The sequence below is a fragment of the Anser anser genome (assembly GCF_964211835.1).
Source record: "Anser anser genome assembly, chromosome: 11".
Classification (NCBI taxonomy): domain Eukaryota; kingdom Metazoa; phylum Chordata; class Aves; order Anseriformes; family Anatidae; genus Anser; species Anser anser.
In genome coordinates, this window is record NC_139732.1 from 15384339 (window position 1) to 15407250 (window position 22912).

General features: G+C 37.1%; 1 protein-coding gene across 16 annotated transcripts in view; it reads left to right on the plus strand.

The window, feature by feature from the left end:
• Nucleotides 1-22912, plus strand: part of CDH11 (cadherin 11) — a 464785-nt gene that overhangs the window by 162097 nt on the left and 279776 nt on the right. For 11 of the 16 annotated variants that reach the window (XM_083794688.1, XM_083794697.1, XM_083794694.1 and 8 more), the window contains one exon: nucleotides 2628-2683. The gene's annotated coding sequence lies outside the window, so the exon portion shown is untranslated. Of the gene's footprint in view, nucleotides 1-2627; nucleotides 2684-3665; nucleotides 3772-5779; nucleotides 5925-22912 lie in introns of those variants that run through there. The other 5 variants (XM_083794684.1, XM_083794695.1, XM_083794698.1 and 2 more) reach the window with 2 other exon arrangements.

The window sequence follows — 22912 nt, forward strand, 5'->3', positions numbered from 1 at the left end:
GTCAGGGAAACGGTGGTCGGGAAAAGAATATGTTTCTTTCCCTATCTGCAACTAAAAATACCACTTGCTAAGAATAGATCTGCCTTGGTGCTATGGCCTCAGGAAGTATGCATAAATAAGATATAGGTAAAGCCTATTCAGCTGCTAAAAGTTTAGGGCAAATTCATCTCCAAAAAAGGGTAAAACATTGGTTGTGGAGTTGCTTCTTGATCTTATCTAGACAGCTGCTCTGTCACTATTTATGTCTGAAACTGTTTTATTATAGTGTAGGTGTAAATTTTTTCTTATAGAAATAACCAGACAATTGCACAGTAAGACTGAGTATTTTTAGTCTCTTGTGTTCACAGTAAAATTGTAAGTTGCCATCACTTGTTAATTTGACAACGTATAGGATAGGGGTGTTCTTTCAGCCTCCTTCCTGCTGCATGTTCTTTGGAAAACTAAGTTGTGTTGCTAGCAGCATGGCACTGAATGAATGGATATGGATTATTAGAAGATTTTCTTCCAATAAGGGGTCTAAAGTATGCTGGCAGCTGCATTCCCAGAGTCCCTACACGCTGCTGAGTAGCAGCATTATCTTCAGCACGCTCAATTCAGAGTTTTTCATCAGCACTCAATTCAGGTGTGTTTGAAAGGACTGACAGGCTGATGTGACAGCTGTCACATATGCAAGATGTGTCACCTGTACTGGAATACAGATACCACATTGCTCGGTATGCACTAGGGGAGGCTCCCAAATTTCTGTCTGGGATTGCCAGAAAACCTGTGTGTACTACACAGGACTGACATAGTCTGGAGTTGCACCTCATCTGTATAATATAGTGCTTTCTGGATGTGGCCCTCTTACTGTGCCTTTTTTGGAGAGTTCCTCTGCAGTGATTTTCCATTTGGTAATCCTGGGCAAATGGCTGAAGTCCTGATGTTCTGGTAGAAGAAAAATTCCAGCCAGGTAAATTTGGTCTTAGATGTGTAATAGCCTATAACTGAAGTTACCAGTAGGCAGCACTTTATTTTTATATGCATTAACTACATCCCCTAGTGTAACTAATGAGAAGATTAAAAGAAAAAAAGGGAATTGTCTGATTATTAGATAGATTTAACAGTAGTGCATATGATCAAACAACAGAGTAAGAGATAAGATTGCCCACCAAATGCAGCACACACAACTCAGAGTTATAATTTGTCTGTGTTGCTATTAGCTGATGTAGATGATAGATCATGAAGTAGGTATCAGCCAAGTGTTGCAATACAAATCTGCCCCATTAATTGCAGCTCTTATCTAGACACCTTAGCATTCGGAACACACGCTTCGTAACTGCTGAAGCAACTGTGTCTGAGAAGCAAATCTGTGTCTACAGATCATGTAGAATAGCTAATGATCAGCCTAATTAACCCCCCAAAACTTTGTGCATGACTAACATTCAGGCAAGCTTTTGAAAGGTAAGGACCTATTAAACGCAATTTGGGTGATATAAAGACTTTAATCAGTTTACTCCTCAGAAGATGTTCACGAAGATGTTAAGGTGAGTTGCTTTGAACACTTGCAGTGGTCAGTGTTTGCCAATCAAGGCTATTTTTTCTGAAGTTAGGATGTAGGGAATGTGAAATTTATAACATCTTAAAACCTACCAAAATAAGCTCAGTGTGACTGAATTTGGTACCAAAACAAGGTAATGCAATTGGCGTAATCTTTCTTTATTACTCTGCAAGGAAGCAGATTAGTCAATGGGTACAGTTGTTTTTTTCATTGCAAAGGTAAAATGTATTATGGCAGCATGTACCCTCCTGCTGTTTTTGTTGTGTTTTTTTTGTTTGTTTGTTTTTGTTTTTAATTTTACTTAGAATTTCAGCATCTTTGATTACTTGATTTTCTTTGACGACACAGTTGCCCATGCATCCATGTCCATTTAAAGTTTTTCCTAAGAGTAGGTCATTTTTTGTGGATGTTAGTGTTTGGAACAAATAATTATTCAACATATACTTGTATGTATCTAAAATAATTCAGCTCAGAACTGCAGAAGAGTAATTTCCAAGCACTCCTGAGGGGATTACAGAAAATTCCTAATTTCTTATCATATTTCATATAGGTTTGATATAAGAGCTAGAATTACTGCTAGCTCTTGTTCCAGCCATTGTAAACACTGCTGCTACACTGTTCTGTTCAGGTATCTCTGATACCTTATCCAGACTGTCTGCACTCAGAGTCAAGACAGATATTTTTCAGTGGGCTGATGTTCTGTAACTTCAGAACGATTAAATTTATAGTGATTTCTTGGTGAAGAAGAGCACTTGTGCACTCTGATCATGATAAGGTGGAACAATTACATTATAAAGCATACCAGAAGTACTGTCACAATTTCTCATATATATTGCTAATTAGAATTGTGATGACTTTTTATTGTACAAGATCATGAATAGAAAGTGTGACCGTTTAATAAACAGTTTAATGAGGACAGAAGATAGTACAAAATTAATCCATTCTCACTATACTGTTAATAGTGCAATCTTTTTAAGAACTTTTAAACTGCTCTTCTTAATTGGCAAATCTATGCTGTAATAGCCCAGCAGGGCAGTTCAGGCAGTACAGTCACAGCATTGCAGTAACCTCATTTCTGTTTTTCTCATAGGAAAAAGCAAAAACTGTGTAGGAGAAACTTACTGAAGCAAATTGGATAAACAATATGTGAGTAATTTTTATTGTTTTACATATTTCTAAAGATCTATGGATTAGTGATTTGCATATTGTGCTTAATATATGTACTTGTATATACAATTTGTAGTGTACTTGTGTGTTTACATATATACACACAAATACACACTCACTTAAAAAGAGATAATGAAGAAATCATTCCTTTGTCCTATGCTCTAGTACCTGTCCATTTGGTACTAGAATCTCAGCTCCAGTTAAGGTCTTGATGAAATGAGAATTTTGTGTTGAGTTTCTGCCTCTTTACCTTTGTCATGGGAGGGAACTGCATTGTCTCATTCCTGGAAGGGTCCCCTGAAAAACTGTGCTGCTCAGCTCTTTGGCTGGCACAGGAAGCAAATACTAACCTTCTACCGGTGCTGCAGCTTGAGTCAGTTAGACAGTGTTTGGGGTGAAAGCTCCAGCTGCTGCCTTTCCTTCTCACTTCTTCCCTTGGTAAGGAGCAGGCCTGCTGAACTTCTTTCCTGCCTCTTATGTGACCTGGGATCATGCAACAAGCACAATTACTGACTGCTTTACAATGTATATTTAAGAGCAGTTACTTACGACTAAAAAATGGAGGAGACTGATTTAGATACATGTATACATAGAATACAAAGTTATTTCCTTTCAGAGGTCAGTGTTAAGGACATACAGTCTCTCTCTGGACTCTCGGCTGTCTTACTTGTTTTTGACTGTTTCTTTTCTCCTCTCTCTTCTTTATCAGACAGTCATCTTTATTGCCCTCAGAGGCTGTCTTTTGTGTGTTGTTTTTTTACTTGCTTAATTTAGTAAGAGGTTGTCAGTCAAACTGCTGTTTGGTTATCGGCAACAAAATCATGTGTAAGATGTCCTTGGTACGTTCGACTAATTTAACTAATGAAAACATTTGTCAGTAGTATCCTTTTAAACAGTTCTGATGGTGCCAGATTGTTCACAAGTGGTTTTGACTCTACATTTTCCACCTTCATCTATCTAGCAACATTATTTAAGGTTGCAAAATATACAAATCTTTTTAGTCCAAATACACCTTGATGCCTGGTTATTGGTCACATTTTTGCCAACCTGAAGACTCCAGTGAGAAGGTATGCTGCATGAGACAATTATCTCAATTTTAGCTAGAGATGTTTAGTTTCTGTCTGTTTAATGAAAGCAGAACTGTGCCCACTGTCTGAAGAAAACTGTTTTATTTCAATATGACATTTGCTTCTAGATAAATTTTGCTATAAAAAGATTTCTCAATTTTCCGTTCCTCTAACTGCATCAACATATTTTTACCTGCTTGACCATATAGGAGATATTTCATTAAATAAACTGTATCTGGGAAAATGTCAGATACAATCGTCTGGAATACATCCAAACACACCTCAGGAGAGTTCTCTGCAAACCTTCCCTTGATTCAAGCCACGTAATGTCAATGTTCCCTAGCAATGCTGATGGCAGACATGGCTTATTAAATTAGTCATGTTACAACATTAATATCCTTTGATTGCATTGTGTTGGCTCAAGGAATATAACATATGAAACATCAGTAACTAGGTAGGAAGGTAGATTTTATTGCAACGTGGTATTTTATAAACATACGTCTTATGAAAGCCAAAATTAAATGTTTGTTACACAATACATGGCTGTGTTTCAAGTTGACTCTCCTTAGTATGTTGAAAATTTCCCTATGTGAACCCAAGAGAGCTGCTTTGGTGCTGGTGGTGTGAAGGTTAAAAACCAAGTTCTGTGGTGAAGATAAATAGAAAAAAATCTTGAAAACATTGTTAGATATGTGTTTCTGAAAGAGTGCTGTGCTACTGTTCCAGTCATCATAGCCAGTATATATTCATTGTTTATTCATTTTAAATTTACCAGTTTTGCAGAAAAAATCTAAGGGTGTGGGGGTTGTTTTTTTGTTTATCATAAATAGCTTAAAGTACCTGTAGTATCTTTAACAGTAGTTGTAACAAGGACATAAACTGAAAGGGGTGGTCACTGTAAAACTAGGGCGAAAAACCAAGCCCCCCAAAAGCAATTCAATAAACAGTGTATTAGTTCACTAATGACTTTTTTTGCCTTAACAAATGTAAGAACAACTTTAAGGAATGCAAGCAAGGTGAAATATTTTTTCCTGTATTTCCATGCATAAACTGACTTTTTTTTTCATCCTTAACTATCTTTATTAACCTCTACCATTCTGATTTTTAAGTTAGCTGTAACAGCTACCATTTTGAATCTTTTTGTTAAAACCCTTTCAAGTCTTTGCTAAATCCTTGTAGATCCTTACTACTGCTTAACAAGGGCTTGTTTCAAAGAGTTACAGGAAGACCTTAGAAGTTCCTCTGTGACTTGGCTTTGAAATAGCACACAAAATTAAATGCAGATAAATACGATCAGCAGGAGTAAAACCTGTATATATGAAAGAATGAATGGATAATGTTGACCAATACAACTCAGCAACAAGGTAGTTCTAGGAAAAATAGAGCTAGAAATTAAAGCTTAAGAAAAGTGTTAGCTTAATCTACAGTAATTGGTAAAGAGAAAATCAGATAGTAGGAAGTATTGAGAAAGGAACACACTTTATAAGTCTATTATAAGCACAGCTGTATAAGTCTGTGATGCATCTGCGTCTTGAATACTGTGTGTGGTTCTGCTACATCAAAGAAGATATCAGAGAATTGGAAAAGGGTCAGGAAAAGGCAACAGGGATGATCAAAAGCATGAGATGGCTTATGGACTGTGAACAATTATGTAGGCCAGGGCACCCCAGCCTAGGGAAGAGAAGGGGTGCCGAGGAGGCAAATGAGAATGAGTCCCATAGATTGCACGGCACAGAGATTGATTATTCATTGCTTTTTATGAACAGGAAATAGGAAAAAAGTTAGAAAAGGACTGGAGCAAACAGGCACTTGTTCACACCATGTGTAGTTAGTTAATTTGTGCAGAGCTTCTTGAACTTCTTACCACAGGATGTTCTGGATGCTTAAAAACTTAACTTGGTTCAAGTCAGGCTCGTGGTAGGTAAATCCATTGTGTCTTACTAAATTCAGAGAAAACACTTGACATTTGGGTTTCTCATTACTCTTCGTCTGTTTAATATTCTTTCAGCTTCCTCTGCTGAATCACAGCCATGAAAATCTGAAATGACAGTGGCAAGGGTTATCTAACAAAACCCAAACAACCATTTACAGGCCTTTTCTCTCAGAGTCCAGTGTGATCTCTGATCCACTTCAGAAGTTCTTAGGAGATACAGGTTTGTATGGTTACATGTATTATACATCTTGAGGCCATTGGCTGATTTTTGTTTTAATAGTGCTGTTGAATATGAAACACTTGATGCTTTCTTTCACATGCTGGACCAAAAGTAGATTATCATCCAGTGACTGCAATTATTTTGATAGTTCTGGCTGATTCTGGAACAAGCTGGATATTTTCTTTAGTTGTGTCTGATCTTACCCTATTTCTGAAAGAATTTGGTATTCAAACACACACACACTAAACCCAAACCACAAGCATTGTAGTCTTTCTCTCCAAATGTTGTTTTAGGACACACACACAAAAAAGAATTTAGAAGAAAAGTAAACCAAATGTTAATATCACTGACAAACTTTGCTGTTCCATTTGGAAACCTTCAAGGCTTGGACTTTGTAAGCTATTTAGAAACCAACACAAACATCTCACAAATATTTTGTTCTGGGAAATGAAAACTGCAAAACAAACAGATATTTTTGTGTGTCTGTAGAAGAGAATGTCTGCACTGAGCACCTCCTCTGTGAGGGCTCAGTTTTATGTTATCCCACCCATCAGCAACTATCGTTTTATACAGGAAAAAGAAAATAGTATATTTTACCGTTCTCCTTATAAGAAAAGTGCATAAATATTTTTTGTAGCATTCTTGGCTAAATCAAGATCTTGAGGCATACATGTCAAATACCATATGGGTCATCATCTCACACAGATTCAGCATCATGCCAGAGAAAATATTTCTTTGTCATTTGAAATTGTCACTGTTGAATACCAAACTGTTCTAAACATAGGGCTATGTTTTGTTTTGTTCATTTGTTTTTTTTTAATATGAAAAATAATTTTCAAATCTGATCCTTGCAAAAATGAAATAATTTATTTACTTTTTCCAGGAGTAAAGCACTGGTTCACTTCCACTGTCACTTGATTATTTGTTTTTCCAGCACACACAGAACCTGAGGACTCTGTTCTCGAACTTTTTCTATAATAATAATCCTACTTGCAGCAGAAATTGAGATACTTTGAATGTTGTATCCTGTCTGCATTAAAGACAATGGAAGAACCAATTTACTCTGTGTTTTAAGGTTAAAATACTCCCTCCGCCTTAAAAACATACAGCCTTGTATAGGTCATAATCCCCTTACTTTCAAAGTTAGTATTCCTGGGCTGAAGCAGAGGTCTCTGCACTGTATGTCTCAGCCGTTGGAGCCAATCTCAGCCTACTGATTTATTTCAACCTTCTGGTACTTTTATGTCATCTCAGTTTGAAAGGAAGCGTTTCATCTGCATAATTCCGTTTTAATTTGGAGGTGCGTTGTGATGGCTTCTCTGCAGCTTGGCTGGATAAGTAGAGATCTGCATAGGTTTCTTTCTTTCTTCATCTTTGTTCAAGTCAGTGACAATGGATGTCTTTTCTGTGAACTCTTACAGAAGAGAGAGGTGATGGAGGTTAATTCTACATGTAGAACTTCGGGTTTCATAAGAATTCTTCAGATTCTTCTTATCATAAAGCTGTTATTTTTGTTTTGTTTTGTTCGTGCAATACAGGACTTTTTCAACATGCTACTGTTTCTTCCCTTTGTAGTTTGCTATCTTGTGCAATTCATGAGGTCAAGTTAAAATAATTCTCAAATTTCTCTTTATTACAATCTCTTGCTTCTTTTTCATTTATTGGAGTTCCTTTTAAAAGCTCAAGTTCCTTCAACCTTTTCATTTGCGTATAGTCTTGTCTCAGAGTTGTTCAGAGCTGTATGGTTTCTGTGGCTTTCTTTTTCATCCTAACGCAAATATTGACAACACATCACGAGATCACTTTGCATACTGCAGGTTTCAGCGCTAGTTTTTGGACCTGAGTTTGCTCCAGTGAATACTAAGTGCAAAGGGCTTATCCTACCACCCCTCTGGACTCAAACATAGACCACGATAGCAAAACTGTATGTTTTATTATTTATTTTTATTTCATAAAACCTTCATATGTACATGATTTTTTGGCAAAAATTTGACAGCCAATGATGAAATATTGTAGAATTTTTGGGGAAAATTTAAGGTTCATAGGAGACTTTTCCAGCTTTTTTCATTCCTTTCATTTTCCCACTAAAATTTTCAAACTGCCAATTAGGAAGTCTAAAAAGCCCATGTGAAGTTTGCAATGAATTGAACATTTACATAGCAACTATGTCATTAAAAAACCTTTGCTGAAATACGTTTTTATAAATGATTTAGAGAACAATATGAATAATAAAAGCTATCTTGATATTAAAATCTCTTTGTGAATAGTTAGTTTGAGGGAAGAGGGCAAAATTCAATGAATAAATTGTTTAGCCACTCCTAGTTCTATAATGAATTCTGGTTTTCAGTTTATCTGCAGAATGCACTTAGTACTCTTTCAAGTTTTACTAGTGGCAAAGGAATAATAATGATAAAAAAAATACAGATTCTATATGTCATATCATTCTATATGTTATGTAGCTTCTCAAGTCACCTGTGAGTTTGGGTGCTTTGGGTTTTCAGAAGAATCTTTAAAATTCTTTTAGCAGCCTGATTTTCAGTGCGTGGGTGATGAACGGTTTGTGAAAATCAGAGTGTTTAATGAGTCATGAATTCAGTTCTTCAAATCACAACAAATTTTTGAGATTGTCTTTTCTGTGAATCGTAAGATTTATTTTTATTATCCCAGTATATATTTTGCAGAATGTTGTCAGCAATGTTTGTTTTGAGGGCTTTAAAGGAAAAATGAATTATCGTTATCTTTAAAGTTTTCTCTTTATGCTTATGCCTTTCATAGTATTCTCATAGCAGTTTTAAAATGTCAGACTCATGGATTCTGTTTTTTTTTTTTTTTTTTTTTACTGCATATCCCATGTTTTGAAAGGGTCTAAGTATAGTTTTATACAATGCGATACTTCTTGTGCAGAAATAAGGACATGTACAGGAAATTGCTTGGGCTTGTAAAATATCTTTAATGGTCATCTTCATCTCTTTGCTTTTCGAAGTCTTTCTATCAGCAGTCCAGTCCCATACTATGGATGCAGGTAGTATCACCCCTTGCTTAAGAATTTTAAGGGAAGCATCCTGGATAACACAGTAACAGTACAAGTCTTAACTTATATCTAGCACTTCTTTGCTGCTAATATAATTTTGTATCCCTGCACTGAAGCTATTGGAGATTTGCATAAATGAACGTTTTCATGGAACTTAGAATAGCTGAGGCTTTGGCTATTGTCCAAATTGCCATTTTAATACAAGTGTATTGCTCTCTGAAGAACACTATTTTGAAAATTGGCTTCTAAAACTTGATCCCTGATATAGCCAGTTTGGTTTTTCAGTCACTTGCTGAAGTCAATGGGCCTACTAATCATCTTTGAAGTTAAAACACGCTTTCAAGTTCTTAAATACCTAAACAAGAATTTCAAATTCTATCTCCTTTGATTATTGTCCTTGAAAATAATGGCCATATGTTTTAGGTAGTGACTGACTATTGAAGGGAAAATTAACACAAGTGATACTATATCAATGCTGTAGTGCTCATGAAATGAGATTAAGATTCTCAGAACATGACAGTGCATTTTAATAATAGGAGCTTAGCACGTTGTAAGGAATGGGTAAAACCATGGTCATGCAGAGAAAGAAAGCAACGGACCTAACTCTGTCAAATCCTGTACGCTCTTACATCTGAATCACATATTACTTTCCTTTCTTCAAGGCTTTTCCTAAGGACCTCCCTAAAGAAAAGCAGTCTAGCATTAGTAATCCTACTTAGTCTGAGTTACTTAAGAATTACTAAAAAGAGAAAATGACCTTGAAATCATGTATTTTTGTTGTCACTACCTTGCTATGCAGGCAGTGCTGCTCTAGGGTAAAGTCAGCAAAAGAATGTAAAAGCCTTGGAAAGATAAGATGTTCATGGTGCAACAGAACAACGCTACGTGACCAGTTGTAAATATACAGCTGAAAATATTAAATCTGTAACTTCAGATTTTTGTACAATAGTGTTTCATATTACTTATTGAGGTTCAATAGGGTTTTGTGTATGTGAGCAAAGTATGATTTATTGCCACAGAGTATTTTGTTATAATAATTCTTCAAAGTCTATAACACTGTAATTAGATGTCTTCAATTTTTCAAAATGTTCTATCTGCCCATGACAGGCTTCTCTGTTTATTGTTGTCAGACAAAAACCACACACATTCATAATGTTATTGCATGCCTTCTGGCATTGTTCATTTTTAAAATTCAGGCGGAATTGTGTTACATTGCAAAATGGCCGTCAGTGGTGTATGGGGAATAGTGTACCAGCTAGGCAACTTTCCTCTCACTAATTTTAATACACTAACAAAATAAAATGAGCTCAAGATGAACTACAGGGTGCTTTAAAATGAGAGAGAAAAAAAAAAAGAGAGAGATGTGCTGTAAAATTGGACAAGAAATGAAAGATTTTTCATATGTTTGACCTAACAGCTCTTTCTGTGCTGGAGCTTGGCTTTCCTTGCATAAGCTCGAGTCAGTCCTTTGGACTGGTTATGTGACATTACCATGAATAGGTCAAAAATGTAAAATGAATGCCGTTATCAATCCCAATATGTGTTTGAAATAGAATCATAGAATCATTAAATACTTTTAAGCCTTTTCAACTTTCACCTTAAAATCATAGACAAACTGAGTACTCCCACTAAATTCAGCGGGGTTTCGAATTCCCTGCACACGATGAGGCTCTCTCGGTCCTGAGGCATCAGCGCCGGGGGCAGTGATGGCTCCCAGCTGCGGAGGGGAGGCCCGCAGGCCCTGCCTGGCCTCCTGAGCTCAACTGGAATGAATTTGTTCTGTATACACGAGGTAGCCCTGTTCAGTTGTGACATCTCACCGCAGAGCTGAACAAAAAAAAGCCTCTTCCATATGAAGCCGGAACGCTGCTCCAACTCTAATGAACTCTTAAGTTTTCAGGAACATAGGGGGAGTTGTTTCTGTTTTAATGCATGTGTCTGCCACCCTTTTAAAGAGTTGTTTTTACAATGTGTGGAGTGAATGCCCTAGTGTCCTTGTCTGTCTTAAAAATAACAAAAACCAGGTGTCACGAATTAAGAGAGGAAACTTGAAGGATCCTATTGCAAATGATATACAGCAATAAATTAGAAATAACTTGGTCCAGACAAAAGACAAAATTAAAAAAAAATAAAATAAAATAAAAAAGAATACTGAGTGGATTTCATACTGAATTGAAGTGGAGTCAACTGATAAAGAAAGTATTTTCTTAGGGTGAATTTCACAACAAAGCAATTAATAGAAGGAATTGAAATATACAATCTGCATTTGACTCCAAACAGAATGCTCTAGACTTTGCATCCTTTGTCATTCATATGTGAGAAAAGATGCTACTGACAAATCATTTCAACCAGTAGTGAGTTTTGTGAAAGCAGACTTTGCAGTAAGTCATTTCCTTAGTTTTTATCAGTTTATCTTCTACAGAAATGTAACCATGTATCAGTATCTTAAGCATATAAAAGAGATTTCTCTGATCATGGAAGTCAAACTTAATAAAAATTAATTATTTTCAAAGTAGAGAAATCCTCCCTAAATGCTAATGGAAGACCACTTCTAAATACACAGAGGAAAGTTAGTAAAAATATGTGCCTCTCTGACCTACTTGTAATATAAACACAAGAGATTTTCCTGCTGAAGTGCTACCTTTGTCAATGGGACATGCTGCAAAGCTGCAGGGATTCTTTGTGCCAGCTCCCGGGGGAAGCACTTGAAGTCTGCATCCAAAATTAGTTAGGTCTTTGAAGATGCCTATTTTTATTTGTTTTGTTTTAATTTTATTTTCTGCTAATTTACTTCCATTAAAAAAGTGTGATCTGAAGCTGTGCCTGTTTGTGTATGTATTTGAACCATTGGTTTTGGTTCGTTCTTTTTGAATACTTCCACACACTCATGCTAAAAGAAGAGCTGGCACTCTGTTTAGAGATTTATTTGTCAACGTAGCTGTTCAGAGGTATTTGAAAATATTGGAGGGCAAATGTGTTTTTTTTTTTTTTTTAATCTTTGGTGGTTAATTTTATCACTAGGATTTTCACTTTCTAAAACCGCTTGCAAGAACATGGCTGATGTATGTATCTTCCAAGTTGGAAGCATCTTCATTCTCATCCAGCTCTATTTTTTTTCTATAGAAGGCTGTAAATTCACAACATTTAGAGATTCAGAACTCAGACACCTCAAATTTTACTGGCAGATGTCTTTTTGTGAACGGCTCCAATAGCACAGTGTGTAGGTAAAGTTGCGGGGCTAGCAGTGACAGAGAACCTCAACCAGACCTACTGCTGGCATTGAAAGAGTAGGCATAATTTATGGATGTTAATATCTTTAGTGAGATATTTTGGGAACATTAATAACCCCATCCCTTCAGTTTCAGTGTCAGGGCTGCTAACAGCCCCTACTGACTGGTGACATTAGCACAGGAGGCTGCTTTTTCTAGCATAATACATTGGAAATCATGCTCGTTGTGTGCCATACTTCATAATGGAAAATAATATAAATTGGAACAAGCTTATTTAAGTCCTTCAGACATGTATCATGTTCCTCAGGAACTGGCCAGAAATAGCCAAATAAATTACACCAGCGTCTTCAAAGGAGAAGTGTTTTTCTTCTGTTCAAATTCAGTCAGTATCATCCATAGCTAAACAAATAGCAGGTGTGAGCTCCAGTGAGAAACACACAGTTCAAAAGTTTGCCTGTGATTCACACACCAGTGGTCGGGCTGAGCTTGCAGCCTTGAACTTATTAGGGCCGTGTAAGGAGCTTCCTGGCCCCGGCCGCGCAGACGGGAGCGCTGGGAGGAGGCAGCTCTGTGGGCGAGGAATGCGCCGGGGTTAGAAGGCATGCTGTAATGTAAACCAGATTTCTCCTCATCTGGGGGAGGGGGCTTTACAAGAACTGTAATATTACTAGTCACCAGCCACTTCAGTATCCAGCAGCGCAGCAGTAAGTTGAGAAATCCAAAGCCTCGACGGCTCTCGCAGCATTGATTCCCAGGAACGGGCCTGAAGGCGACCAAGGGAGCCGTTCAGCAGAGCCCTCGCAGTTCAGAGGCCAGCAAGGAGTACATAAAACAACCATAAAGCTGCTTCATCGCGCCTCTCCCACCTCCCACTTGTGGTCCAAGAGCCACCAGACATTCCCAGCACCTAATTTCCCAGTGCTGAAAGCAGAACAAAGAAAGGGCCGTGATTCAGCCTGGGGATTTCTGCCTGCACTTTTGCCTTTAGGGGCTGCTGCCACTGATTTTGGGGTCATTTGCCTGGGAGAAAAATATACATGCTTTTAGTGCCTATTTATATTAACTTTCTGGCAAACATTTTCGGTTTTATGTAAACATCAGTATGTTTTGAGGAGATAGAATTTTTCACTTCTGCTAGGGCTTTTATTGCTGCCTGTCTGTAGTTTTGAAATCTGTTGGATTGGCAGGAGATTTTTGTGGAGTTCCTGACTCTGTTATCCAGCAGTGAACTCTCAGAGAAAGTAAATCTGAAGTTCATGGTGATGTCTGGTGTATCCAGGACTTGATTCTGTGACCTATGTTTCTGCAGATATCATTTCTTATGTTGGAAATAATAAAACTTAGCAAAGGAAATAAAGGGTTTGTAGGAATAAATATGCTTAGAATATATTCAACTAATAACTGAAAAGGAATAAACTGTAAGCTGCTTACATACAAATTACCACAAAATGAAATAGGTTATTTATTGCTATTTTGATGAAAATCTATCTAATCAGGTTTTTCATATGTAACTATCTGAATTATGGAGCTCAGCCAAATGAGATCCGATAAAATCTCAACTACCCACTGCATTACTGCATATTTCATTTGCTATATATCTTTACCATTTGAATTTACAATTTGAATATTTGAAAGAATGAAAAACCAAAAGAAAATTAAATTTCCATTTGAAAACAGGAAGCTGTAAAGCCTCATCTTGCAAACATTTGTTCATATTCATTCACACAGGAAATTGTATGGATTTAAAATCATCTTGGTAAGTGCTGAAAACAGAGCAGATTTGTGCAATCCATTAGCAAGCTTAAGCTTGAAGAGTCAACTACGGAAGAAGCATACTTCGTAATTACTAATGAACTTCAGAATTCTCTAAAATAATTTCAGATCATGTTTGTTCATGCAATTAAAAAAATCAGCTATATTTTAGTTTATTGTAAAAGGAACATGACAAAATGTATAGATAGATTTTAGAATTAAGAACCTGCAAAATGGCACAGAAAAATCAAAAACGTCAAAAACTTTTGAAGCGTGATAAATTGTAGAAAGCCTTTGAAATATTTAATATTTAAAATGTAATGGATGTTCCAGCTTCTTTCCAGGCTCCCATTCTCTCAGTGCTACAAAGAGCTCAACCCATAATCTGATGAGGTATTCTATTAAATGTCACTTCCTTGCTTTGTTGGCTCAAGAGAATGGGCAACAGAGGAGTAGTGATCGTGCCAAGTCAGGTTGTGTGCCATTGAATTTAAGTGTGGGATCTTGCTTAGCACAATCAAAATTGTTAGAAGAAATTTGTAAGGTATTAACTAATAAAATGTCAGTGTAGAACCGCAGGACAGAATTTGAGGTCCTCCTCAGTGTGGAAAGTAGCTTAGATTTTTTAGAACTTAGATTTTTTGCATTTAATCCTGTTGAAATCAGCAACGATTGGTACCTCTCCCCGCTTTCTCACTACCTTACAAGTGAAGGGAGGATGAGCAGCTGCTGGTATTATGAGGCACACCTGGTGGGAAGGAGTGTGCTTGTTAAAAGAGCTTTGTGGGTGCTCTTGTGGAGGCTTGCTCATGAATAAGGGGTTAAACAGGAGCAGGTAGGTTGTTCTAGGAGTTATTTCTTAAGAATTAAAAAGGTCTTTCCTTGCTCTCTAATGTGGTGTACTTATATGCATATGTGTCTTTTGAGTATATATATACGCTTGTATATGTAAGAGGATGATATAGGGATATATAAGTGATGCTGTGTAATGGAGTGCAACTCGAGGAGAAGTTTCTCAGCTGTAGGACTGAGATACTTGCACTTACTGCTTTGAGCTACTTAAAAGGGCTAGACAGTGGAACTTGAGCTTTCTTTTCTTGATAAACTTAGGCCCAACATAGGAAAATAAATCCAAATGCTACTTTCCTGAAGCAAGATTATTTGTGCTGTTGATAGCAATTACAGTGGAAACGTGCCTATCCTGTTACAGAGAAATGCTCAGGTTATTCCTGTAATGAGTTATATGACTACTAGCACAATTCTTGCTTTCTTCCTCAAAACCTTGCCCTTAAAAACTGTGGTTGAAATTGAACCATTGGGGATAGTGTAAATGAGGCTTTTTATTTTTTAAAGCAGAAGGGAAAAATTACCTACTGCAGTTACAGTAAACAAGCTTGCAGTGCTCTATAATGAGCAACTTTAATTGTACCTGAGTCCCACTACTCATATCTGCCAGTATTTGTAAAATACTATTAACTAATTTCCAGTTGTTAAATGGCAGCTAATTGTTGAGCTTTCTTCATCTTGAAATAATCAAATGAATTAGCCTGAAAAGGACATAGTTAAACATGTGAATGGTATGTTTAGGTAGCTGCTTTGTTAAGGGTGTGTCTATCGCTGGTTCAAGTCAGCGTTCATTGAATAAGGTGCCTTCAAGTTGTGCTCTCTTTTTCTGTTTCATTTGCATCACATAGCATGGTTAGTGGGACTGAGGCATCTAAAAGGAACAAGTTTCACTAGGAAGCCTGGCGGGATGGCTGGGTTGCAGGACCTGGGGTTGGGGTGCTGTTGGGTTGCCTGCAGCTGGGCCCCGACCATGTCTGCAGCTGGAAGGGCAGCCGCGAAGAAAATCTGTCTGTGCCTTGGTGGAGCAGGCCTACGTGACACAGAGCAAATGGACTTTCTGTGTAAGGAGAGCAACTTCATGCTCCATGAAACCAGATAAACCTCAAACTCACAAATGTAACTGAGCTGATGACTGTGGCTTAATACAGTGTTGTCAGTTAAGAGCTGTTCTGCACTAGAAGAGCAGTACTTGGTACTATGGGGAAACTGCTGTTTCTTGCTAACCTTTCCCCATTTCCCATTTGGTTTTCAAAACAGAGCTATTCTTGTCTCGTGCTCAGCTCCCAGGAATGTACCCAAATGTAGCCAGACACTGGAAAGTGTCTGGGGAGGGTATCAGTGCAAGAGTGGGGTCCTGAGTCCTGTCTGTAGCCATCTTAGTGTGCTTGACAGCCAGCTGAACTCAGTTAGCTTCATAACTGAAGCCAGCTGGGGTTTTCCACTGCCATCAGGAAAGGGAGGGACGGACGTGCAGCCTTCCTGAGCCACCCATTTGGAAAACCATGTTAAAAAGTGGTTGAAGAATGAATGTTTAAACTATTTAGAAGGTTAAACCTAGGAAGATGATGACTTCCAGCATAGCAATCATCGCCATTCTGCCCTTACCATTGTCACTCTATGGCATTACCTTCTGCAGACAGGGCTTGCTCTGGTAGTTTATCACACCACACCACCACCCCTCCCCTTTTTTAAAGCTAATTAAGTGTTCCTATGATATTGGGCTATATTGCACCTCTGGCACTGCCAGATGTGTCAGGATCATTATGACTTTTTGCTGACTTCTGTGTAATAAAAATAGAAATAGAGTAGAGCAGACATTGAAATAGAACCAGTAACAGAGGCTGGCTGGAACGCACTGTTACTGCTAGACTTTGAGGTTAGCTTGTCCCTGGTAGGTGAAGGAGCTACTGGAAAGAACATAAAGTATGAATTATATAGCACAGATATTTGTGCAAGGAAAAAACTGGTATTTTTAGAAAGTTTATCTGACCTTTTGGAGTTCAAATGAAGGTTATATGTCCAGCTCATAGTCCATAAATTTTAAAGCAGAAAAAAAACCCACACCACTTTCTCCTCTTTCCAGTGTAATGAAGACAATCTCTTCTCTTTCAGTATAATTGTATTGTCAAATGGAGGACTGTTCAAGTAATCAGCAACGTAATTAGGAAAGCTTTTTTGCTCACTCTGTCTTCAGTTGAAATGCAATCCTTGTTTCTAATGCCCTTTGCAGCAGGGCAGTTTTCTTAAAGGAGAGGGAGAAAAAGAAAACTTTAATGAACAAGAGAGCCAAGGGAAACTGATACATTATATTTTTATAACAGTCTCAAAAGCAGCTTCAGCTTTCCATTTTTAGCAAATAAAACCCAGGTTATGAGATTTACAAAATATAATGTATGTAACTGATCTTTTCTTTCCCTTCCCATCTCCCCTTTTTATTACTCCCTTAGGAACTGCAGATTCCCATGCTCTAGGACATCTTACTTACTAAGAGAAGTTAAACCGAGTAGCTCGAGAAAACTTCTTTGGAATTTCACCGGTATAGCTTGCAGAGGTTGGATATGAGCAGATGTGCTCTGAAGACTGTTTGATTCCCTACGCTAGGGATTTCTATTGCATTTTAGGGAAAATTTCCCAGATTTAGCATACTATGATTTATTTATTTCCAGGCTCTGCTGGCTCTGTTTTTCTGCGTATAAGATATTTGAGACTTATACTTGGAGCTGTTGATGAACAAGTGGGACTAGGAGTATAAAAGAAAAACAGAGCCAATCTTAGAGAGGAGGATATTGCTAATGAAAGAACGAGTTTCTATTTTTGCGTTCCTTGAAAAAAATATGGTAATAGGAACCAGTAGTGTGTTTGGAAACGTGTGGCTGGAACTGGTAAAACTTTTCCAGGGTTGTGCTGAAGGAGGCATGCAGTTTAAAGCTTAAAAAAAAAAAAAAAAAAAGTGGACACTGAGGAAAGCCCTATAGCCGGCATGTGATTTCTTAGTAGCTAAGAGTAAGAAGCCCAACATGTCCTGGGCTGTGTGATCTGTGCAGGGCTGCATCCTACTTGGTGTGTGTACGTGAAGTACGAGGGCCGCTCTCCAAAAATGCAGTTGTATCAGACAAATAGTTTTACCCAACAGCAAGGTGTGTAAATTCATGTCTGCCTTTAAGACTGTTGATTTCCAGTGTTACAATTCATAAACATGTCTATTTTTTTTTCTAAAAGGTGCTGCTACAATGTTTTTACTTATTTCGTGACAGCTTCTATGTACAACTTTTTTCAGCTGAGACTGATAAAACTGTTGACTTACTATTTTAAGCAGGTTAGACAAGGTGGTGGATGGAGTCTGGAACATACATCAAAATAGCTGGTTGTTTTTACAAGAGTGAAAAGCAGTTCCCCTTATTAGATTTTATAGTATTCTCCGTATGGTTTTATTTATTAGCTTACCATAAATTTTCAATGTCCTATTTATCAGGTATAAAACCAGGTTCTCCTTCATCTTGGTTGCTTTTTGTATTTTACCTCTCTATAATCTTTGTTCTATGAATGCGGGGTAGGTAGGACTCAGTGCCCAGTTGCTCTAACAGTGCTATCTGATTTTATTATTTAAGAAATGATACTGAGTTTTGGTTGGAAGAAGGGCCAGTTGACCAAACCATACACAGTTTAGTGAATTACGATGAGAACCTCCTGATTATAGCTGGAAAATATGCTGAAAATCCTTCTTTTGAAGGATAGGCTGAATTTTTATTTTAGCTAGAACAAGAGGCAAAAAGTAGACAACTTTCTTTTTGTTTATATTTTTTAATGAAACTGTATTTTAATGTGTTATTTTTGTGACTATATTTTTTTCACAATTATACTAATGCTATAATTAATAATTTCAAGCTGAAATATGTACTTGTTAAAATCTGGAAATCTTGCCTTGTGTTTACCTGGAAAAAAAAATGGTCCAAGCCATTTTTCAAATTAAATTTGGATTTAGAAAGTGTTCTGTGTTTTTTGTTTTTTTTTTTTTTCTTCTGCTGTGCTCAAAGTTACACATAGGAGCACATAAGCAACAGACACTTTCATTTTTTAATTATATATAGCTCATTCCTGAGCCATTGTTAGCAAGAATTCCATTTGTTTCTACACGGGAGTAAAGATCCTTTTTTTGAAGTCAAGTTAATTTTACTTTGATACTTTCTGGAAAAATGAGCACAAATGTATCTGCTTTAATCAATTGTAATTAGTCTGTGTTTTGCCTAAAAGTTTTGAAAACACATGTAAATTTGTAAAATGAAGATTTTCAATAGAAAAATGATTTCTTTTCCTGTTGTAGGAAATTTTTCTAGTATGTAGGTAGTAAAATGTTTTTCATAGCATTTTATTTCACATAAATTGGATTTTTCTACTGTAGGAATAAACTAGGGAGTGAAGTCTCTTGACAAAAGGAAGATGGTCTTTTATGAAAGCTTTATGGAGATCAGAGACAGTCTGAAGAAGATCAGGTTTTACATACTCGGACAAATCTACAGTACAATTTAGCATGTCAGATATTGGAGTCTTCCCACCAAATAAAGTATTTGGTGACAATATTCAAATACAAAATTAGACCAGAGAACTTCTGAAAATCTGACAAATGGTTGTTCTGAAAGTATCGGTTTCTCTGCGTAGCATCAGTAAAGATAATTTACAATTTTTATTTGAAAAAGATTTCATCTTTTCTAGCGAGGTCTAAAACCTCCAACTTTTTCCTTGTATTGTATTATTAGAGGTTTCTATGCATACATTTCCAGTACTCGTTGATACTACCTTACTGCAGCAGATTCTGGGCTCAGCACACATGGTCTGAAGTGGAGGAATGAGGAAAGCTTAACCTGTGTATCTCTGCTTCCCTTTGACCAGGGCATTTTGCATTTGCTCTAATTAGCAAACTCTTATAAGCTCTAATCCTAAACCTTTCCAGGCTCATTTATTGCAATGACTTTACTTGATTTGAAACACCACAATAAGTAAAGATTTCTGAATATAAAAGCTTGAGAAGTACACATTAGTAATCCACCTGGGTGAGAATTTGAATTACAGGCTGTGCGTCAGTATTGATTGCTCAACCATCTTCATCCTGCTGTCTTGGATCTTCCATACTGTTTCTGATCTGAATAGCTACGTAGCCACAGGAAAATATGGTTACATTAACGCTTCCCATCTTAAATTCCCGTATCTGCTCTGAAACAATGAAGAAATTGTGAAGCATATGGTTAACTGCTTGTCACATGAAATGGTTTTGGAATCTGCAGATGTAGTACCAGGCAGGAGAGCGGGTGAAACAGCAGTGTGTGCTGCAGCTTGATCTTGGAAACAGGAGAAAGTAACAAACATTTTAAGTAAATGGTCAAACTAGTAGAGACTGAAGTTCATGTGCGGGGTATATGGTTCTGAGAAACAGTCCTTTGAGAGAATATCCAAATGAGTAAATCCTTGTCTGAGCTGAGTTGGGTAGTGTGGGTGCTAACTGAAGATTCAGGATCTTAAGTAACTCTTCCCTTGAGTGCTACGATTAAAACAAACAAAAAGATAAGCCAGCTTTTTATGTACTCTAAATAACTAAAGAAGTATCAGACCGTCTTGCTTTCTTCCCAAAACAGGCAATGTGTTCTTGGAGCTCAAGTCACGTAGCATGGCAAGTTATTTTGTTTTAAGAATTGTAGAAATTAATTTTAACAGTTAATGGTGCTTTCGCTGTGACACCTGCAAGTGTACGTGAAAGAATGCATTACGTATCGCAATCTAGTAAATGAGAAGTGCTGCAGGAAGGGATTCATTACTGACTTGAGGCCTTTCCTGCCCACAGTTGTGCTCAGAGCAAGCTGCAATAGGGCTTTAAGCCTGAATTTGTTTTCCAGTCTCCCAGTTTATGCTATAAATGCAGCAGTGCACATTGTGCTTCTAAAAATTTGTGTGGAGTTCATAGTGAAGTCAAAGGCGTTGTTTGGCTTGATGTTTTGGCAAAATTAAATTAACCTCAGAAAATACAGATTTTGCTTGTAAGGATGAAAGAAACAAAAAATTGAAAATTCTCAGGAAATGGTTAGGGATTTTTATATTCCTAACTGAATGCTGCATGCATTAACATGGTCTGAGTGTATGTTAAGTAATGCTTTTAATTTTTGGATTTAACCTTTTTGTTCCCATTCCTTATGATATGACAGGCAAACAGAGGGAACAGATATTTCTCAAAATCACTGTTACTCCGGATCGTTTTAGACTGACTGAGAATTATTCTTGCTGGAAGATTTAACTTCCGTTTCACAAACCTATATTTCCTAAACTACGCCTTTAATGACTGAGAAACTTTGAAGCAATGAACGCCTTAGAAAGCAATCATTTAAAGTAGGAAGATGATGACAAAAGCATGTAAAGCATTTTCCGATTGAATTCTCTACTGGTGGCTGCAAATACATAGTATTAATTTAAGAAGTGTGGTTAAAAGAGAATAACTAAATACTAGTCAGCTGTGATTAAGTGTTGCTTTCTCACAAGGTACCTGATCTTGTGTGTGGGTGTGTGTTGTTTTTTGTGGTTCCCCCCCCCCCCCCCCCCCCCATCTATCTGCTTTGGAGAATACTTTGGAGACAAAGGTTATTTGGATACCATTTAGGTACTAAAAGTCAAGGCTAAATGCAGGTTGGTGTATGTCTCAGGAGTATGCTTAGCTCACTGGTAGTAATGGTTAAAAATCAGTTTTAATTACTGATTGTAAGATATCTTGTACCCCACATTAACATTTTATGTATCACCTACTTCTGGTTAGAAATTTTCTATGTGAATGATGCAAAAATATGATAATGTTATCAACGCAGATGTGCCCTTTCAACTCTGAATATATATTTTATATATATATCTTTTATTCATATTTCCTAACTGGTTTGATTTACAAACGTCAGTTTTCTGTGTTTTCTTTCATCACCACGTCCCTCTAAGGCTTTGGCAGAACTTGATGCAGAACTGGGTATGCTACAGAGCATGTAGGCATGTGTGGACAACAAAAAAGAAAGGGAAAATGGAAATATAGCTGTAGCTTGCTCAGGCGTCTCGTAAAGAAGAGTTGCAGCAAGGTTGATGGAGAGATTGTCAATATCTCAAAGCCTTTTATTCTGATCTTGTCTTGTTTCTCATAATCTGTTGTGTTGCTCCAACTAGTATCTCAGCCGAGCTGCATCGTACTACCTCATAAAACAAAAACACAACAACCCCAAGAGCTCGTTTCTTTGTCAGTGTTGCCTGCCTGGGGGTAATGGCACCAAACATGATCTATGAAGTACATCAGTTTGTTTAGCTACATGGTAGGTCCAGGAGATCATTCTGGGGAGAAGCCAGTGAATATCTGTGAAGTGTTAAGGATGCACTGAAGGCTGAAAGAATATCAAAACATGTGACAGAACCGCAATATGTGAACCTAAATTCCTTGTCTCTGGCTCACAGATGACTTCAAGCTGACAGAAGTTTCATGACAAAAGCTTCTAAGGAGAAACCAGTGCTAAAAGAAACAGCTCAGATGCTAAAGAACTAAAAGGGCAGGCTGATGCAAAGGAAAAAGAATGGTCCCAACATAAGGATCTAGAAAACTTTCAAAATATTTTCATAATATCTTGATGCTCCTTTAGTGTTGTGTGTTGTAAACAAGACCTGTTGACTGCTGAGCATGTTTAAAATCTGTCCCATTTAGGTGCTCTGATAATGTCCTTTGAAAATCATTTCTTATCTGCAGGTACTTCTGAATCTAAAAAGCTACCATAGCTTACAAACTTGAAAAGATGTCCTACTTGAAGGACTAAATGCTGTCATGATTTTTATTAGTTATTTAAGTGGGTTGGCATGTGGAAAAGTTTAGGTACAATTTGATTCTACTTTTGTGTTTAAAAAAAAATAAAATAATTTTAAAAGGGTATATAGTCAAATGCATCTGTGAGCTTTCTGAAAAACGTTATATTCTTTCTCACATCTCTTGGTGGAGCAATGTAAATGTGCTCAGGTGTTTACATTTTAGGTTATCACCTTTCACAAGCACCTGTGGAACACAAATGGCTTTGTTTCAAGAAATTAGAAGAAAAAAGCTCTACTGTTTTTAATGTAAAGAAACTGAATTC